The sequence below is a fragment of the Perna viridis genome, chromosome 1, assembly GCF_037379345.1.
Source record: "Perna viridis isolate PV_CMFRI_1.1 ecotype Kerala chromosome 1, ASM3737934v1, whole genome shotgun sequence".
In the NCBI taxonomy this organism is placed as follows: Eukaryota; Metazoa; Mollusca; class Bivalvia; order Mytilida; family Mytilidae; genus Perna; species Perna viridis.
In genome coordinates, this window is record NC_142445.1 from 40,455,232 (window position 1) to 40,474,360 (window position 19,129).

General features: G+C 33.6%; 1 pseudogene; it reads left to right on the plus strand.

Moving 5' to 3' along the window:
• The first annotated feature begins 9,654 nt into the window (after window positions 1–9,654).
• LOC148628755 (uncharacterized) lies at window positions 9,655–15,446 on the plus strand (annotated as a pseudogene).
• Window positions 15,447–19,129: the final 3,683 nt, after the last annotated feature.

Genomic DNA, 19,129 nt, shown 5'->3' on the forward strand with positions numbered 1-19,129 from the left:
ATTGAAAAACACCAGAAAACAAAAAAAAAAAAAAAAAAAAAAATCACTATATATTGTTGTTTTTTAGTATGAAACCAATCGATTGCGGCATTTGTAATTTACAAGTATGTTTATAGTGTATTTGGAAGTTCCATATCTAGGGGGCGTGGTTAAGAAAGGTTAGGTTAGAATTACATAAAAGGGACACAAACTCTTGAAAGGAACTTTGGATCAGCTTGAAACTTTCAGGGAAGATATATCTCATAAAACTGACCACCCTTTGACTTCTTTCCGTTACGTATTTTAATCCATGCAAATATATTTCAAAAAGAGAAAACAGAAAACTTTTTTTTCCATTCTCGTAAAAGTTTTTCTTTTATGAATCTGTTTCCAAGAGTCTGGCGGTGACCTCATCCAAAACGTACTCCAGCAATTCTGTAAAGTCCTTTAATTTCAGCTTCCGAAATATTCCAGTGGATGTTAATTTTTCACGCAGTTGATTAACCTTCTCTCATTCATTCACGAAGGCGTGTATCTTAAGACTCATAGACTTCCCACTTATGAAGCGTTCTTCGGCCCAGTACTTCCAGATCGGCTGTTCCAGCAGTCCTGGATCGTGCAGGACCTACATCATGACGTCGGACAGAACAAGATCTATATGACATACCAGACACCTTTTCAAGCGTGTATCAATCTTTGGGACTAACTTTACATTTCTGGTGAAAAATGGTTTTGAATGAAATTCCGTAGATATTTAGTTTGTAATTTAAGTATACATAAAATGTGAAATACCATGATAAAATATCTAAACAAAATATATCGTTACATCCGTCAGAAAACTTTATTACACCTGTTGCACACAATTAAACACACCTAACTTGAAAATCAGTTCAAATTGGCATGAGTCCCTTGTTAAAACAGAAATAAAGAAACTGATTATACGTTACAGAAATACACAAACAATGACTACTAACAGTTAACTGACATGCTAGATCTAGACGAGTTTAAACCTACAAAAAGTTATGTCCTTTTCGTAAGTAGTAACAGTCCCTATTCTTCCCATGCGGGGATGAAAACCACGGTACATCCTAAATCCTGCAATATGAACACAACCCATATCAAACCAAAAACAGTTTTTAAAAATACTTTGTAAGTTTCTATGCAAAGATCCTTTAAGCGAATCAGTGTTAATTTATAAAATTGCTATTTTGAACAATTTTACAACAATATCATAACCATAAGCCAATAATGTAACATTCAATCCAGCTGATTTAGTGTACGGATATTTTGACTTTCAAAACGTACGTTTTACTAAGTATTGCGACTATTGCACCAATGAGGTGCTCAATGGCGTTCTGTGACAGCGACGTGTGGCTTACAGATGAAGGTATAATATAATGCTTAGCCCCTTACACAAACATTACTATGACAAAAATATTTTGCTTATAGATTAAGGTTATTTCTTCTAAAGTTCTATGGCCGTCTCCAGAAACAAATTGACATAGATATTGATATGGAATGCCGCACTATGAATTTCCTGTAAGAATATCAATTTTTACTCTTCTGGAGCACAAAAATTTACTCCGAAGTTTTGTCGGCTACTTCTTGTTTGTATTTCTGTATGCATACTTTAGCGTATTGTCATTGGTTTTCATTCATTTATTATCCGTCAAGCTTTTGGATACTCTGAGTCCACAAGTGTGATATCGGTATTGCTATTTATACTACACCAGCCAGCTTGGTGAGAAGAATGTGTTTTAAATGCATTTATGAGATTTAATTTATCATTTGACTTATTCCAAAAAGAATTTCCATTCAAGCTACAAGAACGTCTTACCTTTCAGTTGGTTGGAATGTTATGATATCACAGGTTAATAACTTAGGTTCATCTTTTGTCTCACATTTATAGTCTTAAAAGAAAAGAATTGTTTGAGGCGGAAAGATAACCGGGAAGGGATACATTTTTGTAAAATGCGATTAAAGTATACGATGTATTAAGATGTTACTATAGTTCATGGGCTGGGAGGGTCCACCGTGGTGATATTTGGGTACCTTTATACCTCCCATTACCAGATCAATTTGTCGCCAAAGAATATTCTCGGATTTTTTTTTCAGTATAAGCTTATATTTGTACCCCACTGTGTAAAAAAGCCAAGATTTTTGTGACTCAATTGTTTGAGCGTCTTATCCTTCCTGGGATAGCATGTGTAAACAAACCAAACAAATTTAGGTATCATCGTGTAGCTCAACATCTCAGCTTTTTAATTGTACCAATAAAGTTACGATAACTCTTAGGCCTTTGCGGTAAAATGAAAATAAATTACTCCTAGCCCGCCGTGAAATTGCTTAATTCGACATATTTTTCAATGTCAAAACCACTAGAGTATTAATGTTTCAGTAAAAAATTGGCTTATTTGGTATTTTCTGTTTAATATTATCACAATTTATACTTCTGGTGGTTCTTTTGATGAATTTTGGCGAATTTCGTAGTCAGAATTTATCAAAAAAGCGAAAAATCGGATTTTTCGATTTTTCGGTCAAAAGTCACATAAATTCGACTCTGCAAGTTATTGCTCTACTAAAACGTCTCAATTTGGTATCATTCGATAGATAATATGATTTTCTACATAAATAAACCAAGAAAACCTATTTTTTAAGAAAGGATGTTCAAACAATTTTAAAAATATAACCCCTACCAATAGATAACTGGTCTCAATATCAAATAGAATTCTCATTCACAGCATACCAACACCATAGAACTCATATTTTAGGCTTTTATAACTACGATGATGATGTTCCCAACATATCTCATCAATTCAGGCGCTTAGATTTTCCTTTTGGGATGACAATAATTATAAAATCGTAAAAATGCAGGTCCGGGTGTCAGTAGAATAGGCCTTGCAGCGGCGCTAAGCTTGTCGTAACTAAATAGTGCTCAGAAACCTAGCCGGGGCTAGACTGCTCTGTAAACAGAGCAATTGGGTTGTGTGCCTCAGGTGGTGGAATGGGGTATCCCTGGCATATTACATGCTAGGGTTGTCAGGCTAAAATACAGAAAACCTGACCGCACCGTGTTGGGAAAGATACGACGTTCCTCGCACATTTAAGAACCCTGCTGTGGTATTCGATATAAGGAACCTTTGCGCTCCGCCACAGGAAGCTAAATTGCCCGAACCTACCCACCTCTCCCTTTTTCTTTTGGCATTCAAAATTTGTCGTCCCTATTTTCCTTGTGTCCCGGTCCGTTCCTTTTTTCATTTCATCATCATCATTTCATGTTCATCGCCTGAATATAGATGAAATATTGCTGCTAGGCCGTTAAACCCCGACAATCAATCAATCTTTATCATCCGATACTGTCTTTTTTTCAGAATACCTTACTTGATCAAGCGTTTGTGTGATACGGTGTATTAAAATAGTGTGTTAGCTTCAAAATGAGCCCAAGTAATGACTATTCAAACTTTTCAAAGTGAACTTAGGTGAAAAATTGCAACACCTACCCATGCAAAAAAAACCCACCTAAACATGAATTAAATGTTAATTTTTGGCATATAAAGGGTGTACAATAGACATATTAGGTACTATTGTTTTAAATATCGATGTATTCAACATATCTTCTCATTTCAGGCGCGCATTTTTCAGTTTCAATGTGACAAATAATGAGCTTTCCATAAAAAGGGGAATTTTTGAAATTTCATATTTTCTTCAATTTCACCTATAATTGGATATTTCTTTCAAATACGTTACATCAAACAAGCTTTTGTATATTCAAATACAATTATATAGTGTCTTAGCCTTATAACGAGCCCGAGTAATAAATATTTTAACTTTTTCAAAGAAAAATTCCCACCCCTACCCATGAAAAAAGTTTCTCCACATGAACCAAAATGTTAATTTTTAGCATATAATCAATGTAAAAAAAACAAGTTGAGGTCTACTGTTTTAATTATCGATGTGTTCAACATATCTTCTCATTTCAGGCACGTATTTTTCTGTTTCGATATGACAAAAATGAGTTTTTCATAAAAAGGTGAATTTTCGGATTTTTACACTTTCTTTCATTTGTCAATTTAAGCAATTTTTCGGCAGGGTAGGGATACTTTTTTTCTTTTCATTTTACAGCAAATCCCTAAGCGTTACCGCATCTTTCTTGGTACCATTGTAATGCATTGTAAGACATTCGGCTACATGATGAAGCATACATATGTCCGTTTACTCTGTTCTGAAGAAAGAAGTTCGTAGAATCAAAAAAACTTTAAAAAAAAAAAGATTTTGCCTCAACGAGGTATAAAAAGTAGCCAAAAAATACAAAAATGCTTGAGTCAATTTTTTGGCGACAAAAAGATTCGTACAAGGCTAACTAAAAATCATATTTTGGTTGATGAGTGGGGGATGCGCGGGGGGTTATCTCAGCAAACGTACTTCTAGTTTTTGTTACTAAAGTCAGTACTAAGAGTAAACAAGAGAACCAATATTTTAGCGGAAATTCAAAAAAAATCGCAATTCAGGGACATAGCCCAGGTAGGGAAAACAGACATACACCACAAATAACATAAAATAACCAAAATAACGTACAAAGAAAGAAAACTAAATTAGCAACTCGGACTTCACTAAAGACTAGGAGCATGTACTAGATGTACTGTTAGGGTACGCATCCCCTACTTTTCATGAAACACCGCCAAGTTGCTAAAAAAAAAGTCAAGTTCAGGGCAGACGAAAGAGGATAGGAAATCTGACATGGTGAACAAATCGGTTATTATGGTGCAGATTGTTAAATCTAACGATCCACGAGTTGATAATGTCGAAAATAAAACCTTTGTTCAGATGATTAGTGATAAAACATGAGTATCGAATTAAAATGTTCTTAGATCAATTTCATTAAAACAACAAGATAATGAAAATCAACAATAAAATGTACCGTTCTGCTAGTGTATTTGGGCCAGTCTTATAATCGAAACCAATTTCTTCTACAGAACATTCGGGCACCTTGTATAGGAAAAAGGACATCCATTTTTATTTCTTTCTAATGATAAACCCAAAACGCATCTTTTTATTGTCTTTTCCTTAAAAGCCTGAAAATTGTAGTTGATGTCATGAATTCAAAACAATCCATATTCTTGATGAAGGAAGTATGCAGAAATGCGTTGTAGAGAAACATGTTTTTCTTCGAAAAGACAATGATGTTTTGCTTGTAAGAGGTTGTCCATAAAAAAACAGGCAGTGGGTGGCACATGACATATTTTGTGTACATTTTTTTTTATATGACAAAGGCATCAAAGTTGAATGTTGGTTTTAGATTTAATTCAACGATAAAAGAGAAATAAATTATAATGGGAGCATTGACATTCATTGATAAAAGGGAGATAACTCTTTAATTCAAGCAAAATTTAGTTGCTTTGTTAGGGAACTTCAATCAATTTCTGAACTATTCATAGTCGATTTCAAACGCACTTTCTACTATTTGACATTCATATAATATATATATATTACACAAACAAAACAATTATTTAAGTCAAAAGGACTGTACAACGATACCAATAAAGATGTTATAAGAGATTATAAACACGCAAACTATCTCAATGTATAGAAGCAATCATAGGTGGTTTGGGAAAGACTTTGGATAGTGTGCAAATATAGGATTGTACAACTTTTTCAGTCAACTTATATATGTAGACATAATATGAGTATGTAGGGTGGTAAATAACATAAACACAACTCACTGTACACTGTATCATCAAGTGTATATATGCGATGTATTAAAGTTATTGACATCCACACGGAATAAATAAAAAAAAAAGTAAGTTCTTTCATGTTTTATAGTTCAAATTATTTACAGTCTTTTTTTATGTTTCTAGTTAATTATTTTTACAAAGTTCAATATCATTTCAAATTGTTTCACTTATGTCAATAATTTTAATACATCACAGGTTTTCACTTAGTTATAGTGAGTTGTGATAATGTTATATACCCCATCCCTTACACACTCCGTTTTGCCTAACACTGAAGAAGGTCATACATATGTAAGTTGACTGAAAAAGTTGTACAATCCTATATTTGCGGATTATTCAAAGTCTTTCTCGAACCACCTATGATTGCTTTTAGACAGCCAGGAAGTTAGCGTTGTCTGCTTGTGAGGTCTGAAATATATAAGCCGAACCTTGACTCAAAGCGAGAGTTGCTCCTGTGGTGACAAAAGGTGTAAGTATTGCAAACAAATGCGCCACTCGTCATTATTCATCAGCACAGTCACGGAGAAACGCTACAAAATGTTTTGTAACGTGCACTACAAGAGCGCTAGTGTGATATATTTGCTTCACTGTCCCAGTATGTTAGTGAACCTAAACAGCCTTTTCACAAGCACTTGAACGGACACGAGAGCGACCTAACAAAAAAGCCTTTACTCCCTGTGAGTCGACCCTTTAGATTACCAAACCACTGCCTCGATGATTTCAATGCTACAATTTCTATCCAAGATTATCCATCATCCATTGCAATAGCACCATTTAAGTTAGATATGTATCTTTATACTACTGGTAAGTATGCTAAATTTTGTTCATGCATTTGTATTTTTTGTTCCAAAAGTGATTTTGTTGAGTTTTCAAAAATTTCAATCCCATATAGAAAAATTTTCAATACATGATGTACATTATTGTACTGATTTAAAATATATTTGTTTAAGCTAAAATTGATCATTTTATAATTGATTTCTGTATTTTCAAGGTTAAAGTGTTCTCGAATCTATTTCTATATTTAATATCTTACATATTGTCACAATAATCAAACACACCTTTTTTATATAAAATATGGTTTATATATTTCTTTTTCTCTGTGTTGTAGCTATTTTACCAAGCATACTAAAAATAAAATTACGTACTACTCCAATGAAACTATCTGAAAGTACCTCCGGAATACAGCCCAGAAGGGCCATAAGCAATCCTGGACCGATGTTTCACTTTTTTTTGACAGCTCACCTTTTGCTTACAGCCAGATCTGTACATCTCAACAGATAATGCCTCTTGCAGGAAGAAAAACCTTGTTGGCATTCTAAGATGGAGAATGGATGACAGGATGAAGCCATAGGCTGGTACTAATGGACCCGCTTTCTTGTCACTAAATTTGAGGAGAAATAATGTTTTATATAATACTTTAATTGTTTTGGGGAGAGGTTGCTTTATTTAACCTATGGCAGGGGCATCTGTGTCTCATGGTCATATTTCCTTTATTTGCACAATTTTTAACTTTTGGACCTAATAACTTGGAAACAACAAGAATAATTTCTAACCATGAAGTGGAACTATTACCAATCACAATTTTTGTTTAAGAATGATGACTTATACAAAGTCTATCTTTTTCAGCATTTACCACTGTCATCCAGTGTTTTTTTTAATATATTGTACTACTGGAAATAAAAATACATAAACAACTAATTTCACTTACAATGATAATTTGGAATCAGACTTGGGTGTTGCTAAGGCAGATTTAACTGTTGTGGCCAGTAATGGTATTTTGGTCTCCAATACACTAATATTATTTTTCCAACTGAAATCCTCAATCGATTGCAGGGAAAGCTTGGAAGACAATGGTACCTCATTACTGGATGATTTCACAGTTTTCATGGATTTGACAAGTTTCAATAGAGCCTGTTTTGCCGGCTTGCTCCTTTAACTCAATAGGCAAAAAGCAGTGTAATACTTTGAATCTTTAAGGTAAGCAGCTGCTTTATCAATAAAGTTCTTAGATGAAAAAGAAGAAGAATTCTCGTCACAGATCGGAGATGAAAAAAGACTTGTATTTCTTGAAATCTGTTTCTTTCGGAGAGGAGAAGAGAAAGGGGAAAAGGATGGCTCGTGTTCCTGGATGGAGTATATGTTGTAGCACTGGCTGTTGAGTGGGTTCTTTTACCAAGATAAGAAGTCTTAGACTGTTGTGAAACATATTCAGCTTTTGCAGATTCAAATTGTTTGACCTTCACACAGACAGATGCACATTTATCACAAATAAATAATTTTTTTTTCTGGTGTGATGGTAGCATTCAAACTTTCATTTGTATTGTTGTGTCAATTGATTTTCTTTCGAACCCTTTTTCCTTCCTTTCAAATTCTTTACCACAATTCAAGCATGTGTCCTCCATCTTTCTTCATTCTTGTTAATGTATTTACACAAAAAGGGAGGGTGTGGGTAATATTTATTGTATTTTTTTAATTCATGAATGAAAAACTACTTCATTTGCGAGCAACTGACTCAATATTTACATAAATAACTGACAATTCGCGATTAAACTTCGAAATGCTAACTTAGTAGCCCGATTTTATATTAAAAACCGGTGGCATCTTAGTTGTAAACAATAACACGTGTTTTGTCGGAATGCGGTCTATTTTTATTCGTCACGTGACCGAAAAACGGGATCTCGCCTAAACCAAGATGGCGGCGAGAAGGAGGCGGATTCTAAGAATTATCTGTTATTTTGAGCTACAATAAGAAAGATATGAATATTCATATATGCTTAATAAGGTAAGGTGGTAAAAAAATGTTTAACGAAACGAAGTAAATATGTTTTAACCCCCAGCAAAGCCGATAGCCACGAAACGAAGTGAAAATAGGTGCGACAAAATCAAGGTCGCTGAAATCGCAATTTTTTTAACAGCCAAAATCGTAGCTCCAACGTTAAGAAAATACAAATAAATAGTTAGAGCTACGTTTCGCAGCTAGATATGACCGCAGTGACCAAACATTGAACAATTGGGGCAAGTGTGGACACAATATTAGTTTTCAATAAAAATAAAATTATATTCAAAAACACGCCATAAACTAAAATGTCAGTTTGTTCGGATGTGGTCCCTTTGATCTTTTATAACTTGAAAACCCTAAGATATATATGAAATGTGATTGACAAAAGCAGTGTGAATTTTTCAGGGAATCCATTTATTTTATTATTATTTTTTAAATCAGACCATAAATAAAACAATTGATTTTGGAATGTGTGGCCCCTTTGGCCCCTTGTAACTCGAAGGCCATACATGATATCAGAAATATGAAAAAATAAGAAAAAAAGGAGGGATTTTTATTGGGGATCCAATTGAAAAAGCAATTGGACCAAAAATAAGCAAGTTATTTTTTAGACATCAGGAAAATGCATGTTTCTGGTCCCAAGTTTCAGAAGTTCAAGTCCTTACTCCAAAAATCAATCCAAGTCTTCTCTGGTAGTATGGAAATTCATTCACTAATAGAAAAGTTATTGTCTGGGCATCAGGATAATGCATATTCTGCCCCCTTTTTGGCCCGAATTTCTAAAAAGCTGAAGTCTTTAATCCTTAAAGGCAATCCAACTCCGACCTTTGTGGTATAGAATATCGTGGCACAATATCAGACTTCCCAATGATAGAGTTATTTGTCTCAATTCTATGAAAAATCTGTTTTGCTTCTTTTGCCTTAATGAATAAATGGTTGGGAACACAATCCACAAAATCAAAACCAAGCTTCCTTTAGGATTTGGAACCCTGTTATAAAATGTCACAAAGTTCAACAAACACATATTTAAGCTATGAAAACCAAGTGCCTATGTCTGACGACACAGACGACGACAGCAATATACATGTACCATTATATAAACAGAATTTTTTCAGTCGATTTTGAAAGTAATATATTAGTCTTACTTACACAACATTTGAACAATGGATGCAAAATGATGACAGAAACTCACCTGGAGCTTTAGTCCAGATGAGCAAAAACTTCAAAAGGCCAACAATATCACTGGTACTAGAGAAATTCAAACTACAGGTAAACTGCATATTAATCCCGATACATGCTAATGTAGTTGCTAACTCAGGAGAATCCTGCACAAGTTGTTAACCTGTGAAGCCCGCAAAAATGGCTACTCTTACATTGTACTTTCATCTATGATGTCATGATCTGTGTCTGTTATGATATCATACAACCACTCATTGAAATGTTTCTGTTGGTCACTATTCCACTATTTGTCAAGAATGATTGGATCAAGTCGCATTTTAAAAAAGTTAAAGAACTTTTTTATTATTTTTATCCAGATAAATATGTAAAGTATGACATGTTTTTAGCATTTATGGTACCAATGAAGTAAAAAAGGAGAAAACATGAGAATTTTTTTATTTCAATTAAGCAAGATGCAAGAATAAAAAAGATTGACTAAAAAAAGTTAAAGTACATTTAAATACAGTTCAATTTGTCTGTAATTATACAAATGCACACTAAAACGTTTCCTTTATTGAGCTTTTGAGTTTTATAAGCACAATACAAGTATTTGTTTATTGTACATTTGGCAAGCACTTTGCGCTCGCAATAGAGGACTTTAACATTTGCCACTTATGTCAAATCTGATCTATGGTTTGATACCAGACAAAGAAAGGATATCGGATTTAGAAGCTATAAGGACAGTTATCATGATAATAATTGTGTGGAACTACATCTCTAAACATAAAGTATCTGAAATGCTTCTATTATGTGCGTGTCATTAAAAAATTCTTTGTAATAATCTATTCAAATTTCTGTTCCATTATCTTCCATTGCATTATCTCGGATCTTAGGCCTGTCAACCTCATTTGACTTCCACATATTCGAAGAACTTTTCTGGAAAGGAAGATAATGCGAAAGATGTCTACGCACAAGGTTAACACTTAAGAGAAAACATCTCTTGGACTTCATCACATTAGAACCAAATTCTATTCTATACATCTCACTGTACTACACTCCCTTTACAAAACAAGTCTTGACACTCCTGTTTCTGACCCTACCTCATCATTATACAGACTTATTGCCATCCTTTTAGATATTGGTTACCAGAGACTCTTTAAACCAGTTTGCGTGAAAAGTCAAGATGAAGAAAAATGATCATTTCTTCCACTACCGTTTGTCAACAAAGGTATAGATGCAATTAATTTGGCTAACATCCTCCGTCACAAAAACGTTACCAACAAAATTCCCCCATATTTTAATGACAAATCCATACCAATTGTTTAATATTCCTATACTTCACCCATTGCATCCAAAATTTTCAATTATAAAATGCTATGCAGAACCTTGAGATTGAGGACTTCAAGTCTAAACCATCTGACTGTTCTTGCTAAAACTCTCCATTCAAATAGGGTCCTTCAGGTCACGTCGTTACGAGAAATTTAACCATCATCGAAAACGAATCTCTGCGTAATATCCTTTCTAAAGGTCTCAAGTACCGTGAACCACGGTCCATAAATTGTAATTATAACTTTAAAGTTCTTATGGACGCCGTGGAGTACTATGCAAGAAAATGGGTATAACGAGAACAAGAAGACATTGATTCGCTGTCAGAGTGGTTCAAGGCCGTTAGGTCCTTAATTTTGAAACGAATGAAAGTTTTAAGTAGGTCAACGAGTGCCAATGCTTCATCAGTTTTCAAGGACCCTGATGTAGCAAAAACATTGTCTACTCTATATGACAAATATGCTGTGTACCAGCAGACAAAGCCCAAAATAATATTGTTTTTGTCTGCAAAACGTTTTACATCCAATGTTTATTATCACAGGTAGACGTCGAAAATTATAGCAGTGATAAGACCTAACCTGCTACCACACTCTTCAGAGAAGAAATTGTGGGAAACCATAAACCTGTGTTGTCCTCTTTTGGACTCTCTACCAAGGAAGATGACTGTGATTTACCGTCTATGTACTGGATTTCGAATTTCCACAAGAATCCATACAAACAGCGTTACACATCTGGATCTGCAAAATGTACCACCACATCTCTTTCAAACTTTTTAACTACTATACTGACAGCTGTCAAAGAGGGTCTGCAGTCCTGCCACAACACTTGTTACTCCCGTAGTGATATTAATTCAATGTGGATCCTGAAAAATTCGAAAGATCTTTTGGAGACAATCAGTTCAAGACTATTATCTGAATATAATAACATTAAAACCTATGATTTTTCAACACTGTATACTTCTATTCCACATACTCCCGACTTAAAAATAATATACATCGTTGTTTTTCCAAAAACGATGGTACACCTAGATACAAATATGTAGTTCTTGGTAGAGATTCCTCATACTTTGTAAGAAATAATTCCAAATCATCTTCCAAATATACAGAAGACGTCTACAAAATGCTGGAATTTTTAATCGACAACATATTTGTCCAGTGTGGTGGACGCGTTTTTCAACAAACGGTCGGCATTCCAATGAGAACAAATTGTGCTCCACTATTTGCTGACCTATTCCTTCACTCTTAAGAGGCTGACTTTATAGCTGATCTGATCCAAAAGAACGAATATCGTTTAGCTAGATCCTTTAATCTCCGTTTCCGCTATATAGATGACGTATTATCTTTAAACAATTCAAATTTTGGGGATTTGATACATCGCATCTACCCCAAAGTACTTGAGATAAAGGATACTACAGACATTGTAATGTCAGCCTCATATCTTGACCTACACTTAGAATTCGATGGTAAAGTAAAACTATTGACCAAACTTTACGACAAAAGTGATGACTTTTCATTCAAAATTGTGAACTTTGCTTTCATCTGTGGCAACATCCCTTCGGCACCTGCGTAAGTTATGCCAGAGCTTGCCGAGACTATTGCGCTAGAATTCTTACAAATGGGCTTCTGGAGCAGGGATATGTTGCTACAAGATTGAAGTCATCACTGCAAAAGTTTTATGGCCGTCATTATGAACTCTTGGATCATTTCGGTGTATCCATCTGCGCCATGAAAACTGATTTGTTCAACGTGTCATAGTTTTCCTTTCCTCTTTCGTCTACCCAGAGCAACTCGGCGGATGTTTTTAGAAAAGCAGAGGACGCTTACTCTACCGGTGCACCTGTTCCATGCTCCCAGTTTTTAGTAGAGTCCGAGTTGCTCATTTGCTTTTGTTACTTTGTATGTATGATTTTACATATTATGATTATGTTTTCCATATCTGGTCTTTGTCCCTGGATAACATTCTTTTGATTACCGCTATAACCTTGGTTCCCTTGATTACTCTTTTAAATATTTTGTTAATGTTATTATATTGTTTCAGATGCACGAGGACCCGGAAAGTCACAGGCAACCCATTCTTATTGTAATAAAATGAAGGACAAGTATTCAATCTTTGGAAAAATTCTTTTCAGTAATGTTTTGAGTTGAAAAGAAATACTTGAAAGTTTGGCCAAAGATTTGAACTTCAAATATTTTTGTAAAGAAGCAGTTGATACTAAGTTTGTTGCAGAAAACTTGAATGACTGCTTTAATCAAGATGAAAGATATGGATTCCCGTTTCTTCTTTTCATTGATGATGTAGACCAAGATACCACCAAAAAAGGCTATGCAGAAGTCGTTCTATTAGTGTCTCTGATAAAAACTGTACCAAACCTAGACATGATATTAGCTACAACAAATTCAAAACTCAAAAAAATATTTGAAAAAATTTAATTAGTTTTATTCAATGGAATGACTAACGATGAATAGTCTGAGCTTTGTAAAAATGTGGATACAAAATTAGAGGATATCGCACGTTTGAGAGACGTTATTGGGAATATTCCCTTTGTAGTAGTTACTGCTGTTCGATTCATAATTACTTTTAAGTTAACATTAAAAACATTTCTTCACTAATTCTCACTCACCTCTTCTAAATCGGATGCAAAATCGTTATATGAGTCAATAAAGAGCGTGGTTCAACCGATCTGTGAGACAATTACGCTAAAATCTCAAATTTTGCCGTTGATTTTTTGTCAAGAAAACATTAAGCGAAAACCAAAGGGAAGTAGTTAAATTAATTCCATATTTCACACATTACAATGTTTCAACTACTGTACTAGAAGCTTGCTAATTTCATCTAACGCGATGCAAAAGAGATATTTAAATCAACAAATCCAGGCTTTGATTAAATCATTCATTGATATACTCTTGTGCAACGTTACGCATTCGAAGCCTGTTCGTATAAAAAAAAAAATACAAAAACAAATATACCTAAAGAGCTAGAAGGCGAACATGCAGATCGACATACAACACTTATGTTTCACAAGGTCACAAAAGATGTCATAAATTTTCTTAGTAGCAAAAGTCTAGAAACCAATGATAGAGGTCATTTAGAATTTCTACTGAAAGTGTATTGTTTTGAAATTGATATTGATCCAGCAACAGATGTGACAGTGGACAGAAATCTACGATTCGTTCTCCATGCCATAAAATTGATAAAAATCATTGAAGACGAAATAAATGTCCTTGACGCAGAATTAAAGTTTTATATAGCATATCTTCATTGTTCAATAGGCACTACATTTGTTTACGAACGCACAAAAATAGATGAAGCTCATTTTCATCTCATGAAAGCGCGCAAAACAGCTCTTGATATTGTAAAAAGCGAGTGTGATTTTACACGCGACAATTGCATTTACATCAATGATATGCAAAATATACCTGAGACTGACAGAAGTGATGAACATCAAACAAGGTCAGTAATGGAAAAGACCTTAACAGTTTTAAATGAAGAATTCGTTAAAAGGTTCATTCTTGGCAAGCACAGAAGCATCAGCGTTATCCAAGCAATAAAGAAAGATTCCGACGCCGAATTAGAAGTTTTTCAATCGAACTACATGGGGAAGGCCGACTTTAACATATTAGTTGAAAATAACCTAGCTATGCCCTTAGTGAATATTTCAGAAGTTTTACTCTCCGAACTATTGCTTAGAATATTGCACAGTAACGGCATACTATTAAATGAACTTAAATACATTACCAATAACGACGAAACATCTAAAGAGTTTGAGATTTTAGAAGGAGCATGTAACTGTGAATACAAAACTGCTGTAATTTTATGGGAAGTGATTGAAAAAGAGGTCCCTAAACAAGCCTCAAAACTAGTTGTGTGTCTTCGAAATAAACGGTGGTCATATGATGACGCCATTGGGATTTAAAGATATTAAATCTGTAACCCTTGATAAGGAAATTCAGCTATGCGAGCAAATGGTACATTCAGAAGAAAAGATACTCTTCGATTTTGGAATAATTAAATTTGGTGGAAGTTATAATATACGGCATATATCATTGTGCAATACAGTTTTACTTACATTGTTAACGCGAAAATTGAATGAAGAAAAAGACGACGAAAAGAAACATGAATTGAACAACAGATGTAATGATGTTATGAAGGATCTCTTGGGGAATATACAAGAAGTAGAGGGTAGTGAATTAGAGTAAACATGGCTTTCACTTTCAATTTTGTACATTGTTCGTGGCAATTTTCTTCAATTATCAGATATTACACGCGACACAGAACGTGCCTTGGAATACTATGAAAGAACATTGGAACTTGAGAAAAGTAGATCTGTCACTTGGACCCGTTTTGTTGAACAACAAATGTAATGATGTGACATACTTAAAAAGAACATTAAGTAACCAAAGGTTTTCGAAGGTTTTCTTGCAAACTTCGATGTTTACAAAAACTTAATAGGAAAGAAGAAGCTCTTCAAACTATAGATATAGCAATCAATATACTAAACGGACAAAACCGCACTGAAAATACAGATAAATTCAAGTCTTTGAGACTGCAAATAGTTTATCATGTGGATATAAATAGAAATAACAATGATTTCTGATGTGTCAAGATAGTTTACAATCTTACATGTCTTGAACGATTTCTGTAATTTGTCTATTCAATTTGAATAGTTAGCGCACTTAATATAGTAAGTTTTGGGTATTTTCCAATATAAACAGTAGTTAATCTGCATTTGAAGACATTTCGTAGTGTATTGTGGTTCATTCAATGTATTTAAGTGATTATGTACTCCGGGAACTTTATAACAGAGGGATATCAAGGGACCAATGATTCGAACGGTAATGACAGAGAATATACCCCAGGAATAAGGAATAGACAACGAAAATAGAGACACACAAAAAGAACATTAAGTAACCAAAGTAACATTAACATAGAAGAAAGAAGAGAGATCCGGATTCCACAAGAAACCTGGGATCAAAGATCAGGTACACCATTTAGGTAAGCGTCCTCTGCTTTTCTAGAAAGATACACCGCATTGGTAATAACATTTCACTTCCGGGATAGACGAAATAGGTACTTGAAGACTACAAATGACTGAAACGACTGATATCCCTTTATTCAATAAAAATAAATCATGATACTGTACAATACCTATATGAGCTTTCGTGGTATATAGAAATTCAAAACAAAACTCCAAGGCAAAATAGGAAATGTATATATTATGCAAGCATATGAACGGGTAATTATTTTTTCTTGATCAATTATCAATATACTGGCTACTAAAAGTTCAAAATTATCATTTCTAGTTCTGATAAGGCAATGCGATGTGTTTAATCCATTCCATATTAATGTGAGCAAGATAATTGTTTCTTTTGTTGAAATTACTAATTTTTTCTGCATTAACTGTGATCCATGAGATATAGCCTTTATATTGCATCAATTCATAAAACAATTTCATAGTATATAGCAAAAATGCATACATGCTACTCATGACCATACGTATACTTTTGCTAATACAAGATGAAGTGACATTACTCGTACTAAATTGATATTGTTGAGGTGGTAATATCCCTTAATACTTCCCACATTAGCGCTTTCTGTGACAAAACTTAGATTTAAAAAGGTAGTGTGTTTTCTATGTACAAAGTTAAAAAACGATACCATGAGAAAAAAAGTTGCTAAACAATAAAAGTACCATTAAAAAATTGATGACAATTATTTTCTTCCATAGATTTATACTTTTAAATTGCGTTTCTCTTACAATTTTCATATAAAAAATAAACTTTCAAGTTCATTTATAGATAAGAATCATATTAGATGCAGAACTGATGAAAATGAAACTCATGACAAATGTGAATCCTGCAAAAATATGCAAACGGACTGATCTCGCAGATATAAATCAAGCAGACAAAAAAAAAAAAAAAAAAAAAAAAAATAATGGGCGTGTATAAAATCGTCAACATAAATTTCATAAGTGAGGATTAAATTACTAGACCTTTAATATATTTCTCAGCGATTCATATTGGTCTTGTGTTTCTTGGAGACCATTTATCTCTAAATAAAACAGTATGTTTCAAGAAAAATACTCATGTAGAGATCTTTTCTTTCTGCTTTAAATTCTTTGGTATTTGCTGGTAGTCTTTTCTCATTCAGTTCCAACATGTACCGGTAAGTACCCTTTGAATGAGCTACTTAGTTATTTTAAAAATTTTAAAATACATAGTCTAGGACTATTTTTGGGGTAATTTTTTTTATTGTTGGTACGTTTTTTGGGTGGTGGTGAAAAAAATATTTTGGGGGAGAAAAATTAAAGATTTGCAAATAGCTGATGTCAAACTACATGTAATTACGTGTTCTAAAGGAAAAAAACAACAGAGTATAGTTACATACATTTTCTTCGAGATTTAGCGATTGATATAAGCATTTCAAAAGATCACAGATGTTAAAAATTCCCTCTGACATTGACACAATATAGAACATGAAATGTTGGTTCATTGTTTTCAGTATCGGAAAATTGTTTTGAATTTTAATGGGTTGTATTTTATGGCGTCTTTTCAAATTATAATATTTTAGGGTATACTAGAAAAAAGGTACTTTGGGGGTATCTTTATTCTCTTTGACCTAGCCTGTATTTATTAAAAGTTAGAACTACCCCTTAGGGACTTAAGCGTTTAATTGCAGCTGTTGAAAAGTAATTCAACAGTAACCCTGCAAAGCGGATTGTGTCCTCTGTAATGCTGCAAAATGTATAAGCTATTTGAAACAGCGTTACCACAAGAAATAAATCATCAATTCAAACATTTTACGGTCGACATCATGAACTCCTCAATGGCTATGGGTGACCATCAGTTTCATGAGAACAGGTCTGGCAACAATTTATTCGTTTCCTTCTTTTTCCGTAACCTATATTTGACGCTTAATCTAATTCTTGTTTTTCTTTTATCTTCAATTTTTCTTCAATATATCATCTAGATAAATTCTATCAATATAAATAATACAGAGTTAAGTATTTAGTTTTGCCCTGTCAAATAATTGCAAAATTGTTTCTATGAACAAGGATACTTGTTGCGATTAGTAAATCTGTCGTCTAACTTCGAACAACAGTATTTCAAATTTTGTTTTGCATTCAATAAGAGAAATGATGCTATTGATTAAAAAAGGCTATGACTAGTGCAAATCTATTGACATATCCCAGAAGTGCTTAAGTTACTCTTTACTGTGTATGAAATTTCTGCGGCAGTTTTATTTTTGCTATTTTCGCGGTACGATCTGTTTGGTAAAAAAAATGTCGAAGATGAATGATTGTAAATTTATAACTCCCTGAGAGCAGATTGATCATAAAAGGTAGCATAAATAGTCGGCACAAAATAATTCTATTTACTAAAACATGTGATAGATGAAAATGGAAATATTGGTTCATTAGTACAAACATTGGAATTAAATGTAATTAATAATATTTTATTTTTTGGCAAAAAATCAGGTTAAGAGTTTTCGTTTGTTTCAAATTGATTCACAGGATGTATATTCCTGATGTTTCAATTTTGTGTACCAATATTATTTCCTCTAACGCATAGAAATAATATTTCGTTTTACTACTTAAATTATATTTTAAAATAAGAATGTCGAAAGGATAATAAATAAGACGTTTTTCGACGAATAAACTAAGAATTACTTTGCTCCGACAAAACAAAATTATAATGCAATTCTTTTATCATGAGTTCTGAATTACAAATTTTAAAGATGTTTTTATATATTACATATGAAAGACTTGGAAGTGCGATGGTCGCGCTGTTCTGCCATGCTCAACACTGTAGTACGGTGGGTGTGTAACATACACTTATATGCGGAAGTACGTCCGTTTATATTGAGAGAAGACTCGAAAGTGCTTTGGTATCCCATTCAACCTTGCCACGAAATTGTACACGCATAAGCGCTTGTAAATGGAAGATATCACTAGACTTCCTTTCTGCATCACTAGCCTTTATTCGGTCATTTTTTTACCAAAGATACGTCAGAACGCAAAATCAAAATATGGGATCCTGGTTTGATTATCGAGTTTGCGGGACATTTACTTAAAATCGTAGCTTTTCTGTTAACTGTTTTAGTATTCCGTAGTGATAGTGTGATAGTATAGTAAAAACCGGAAGTAAACTTAGTATTAATT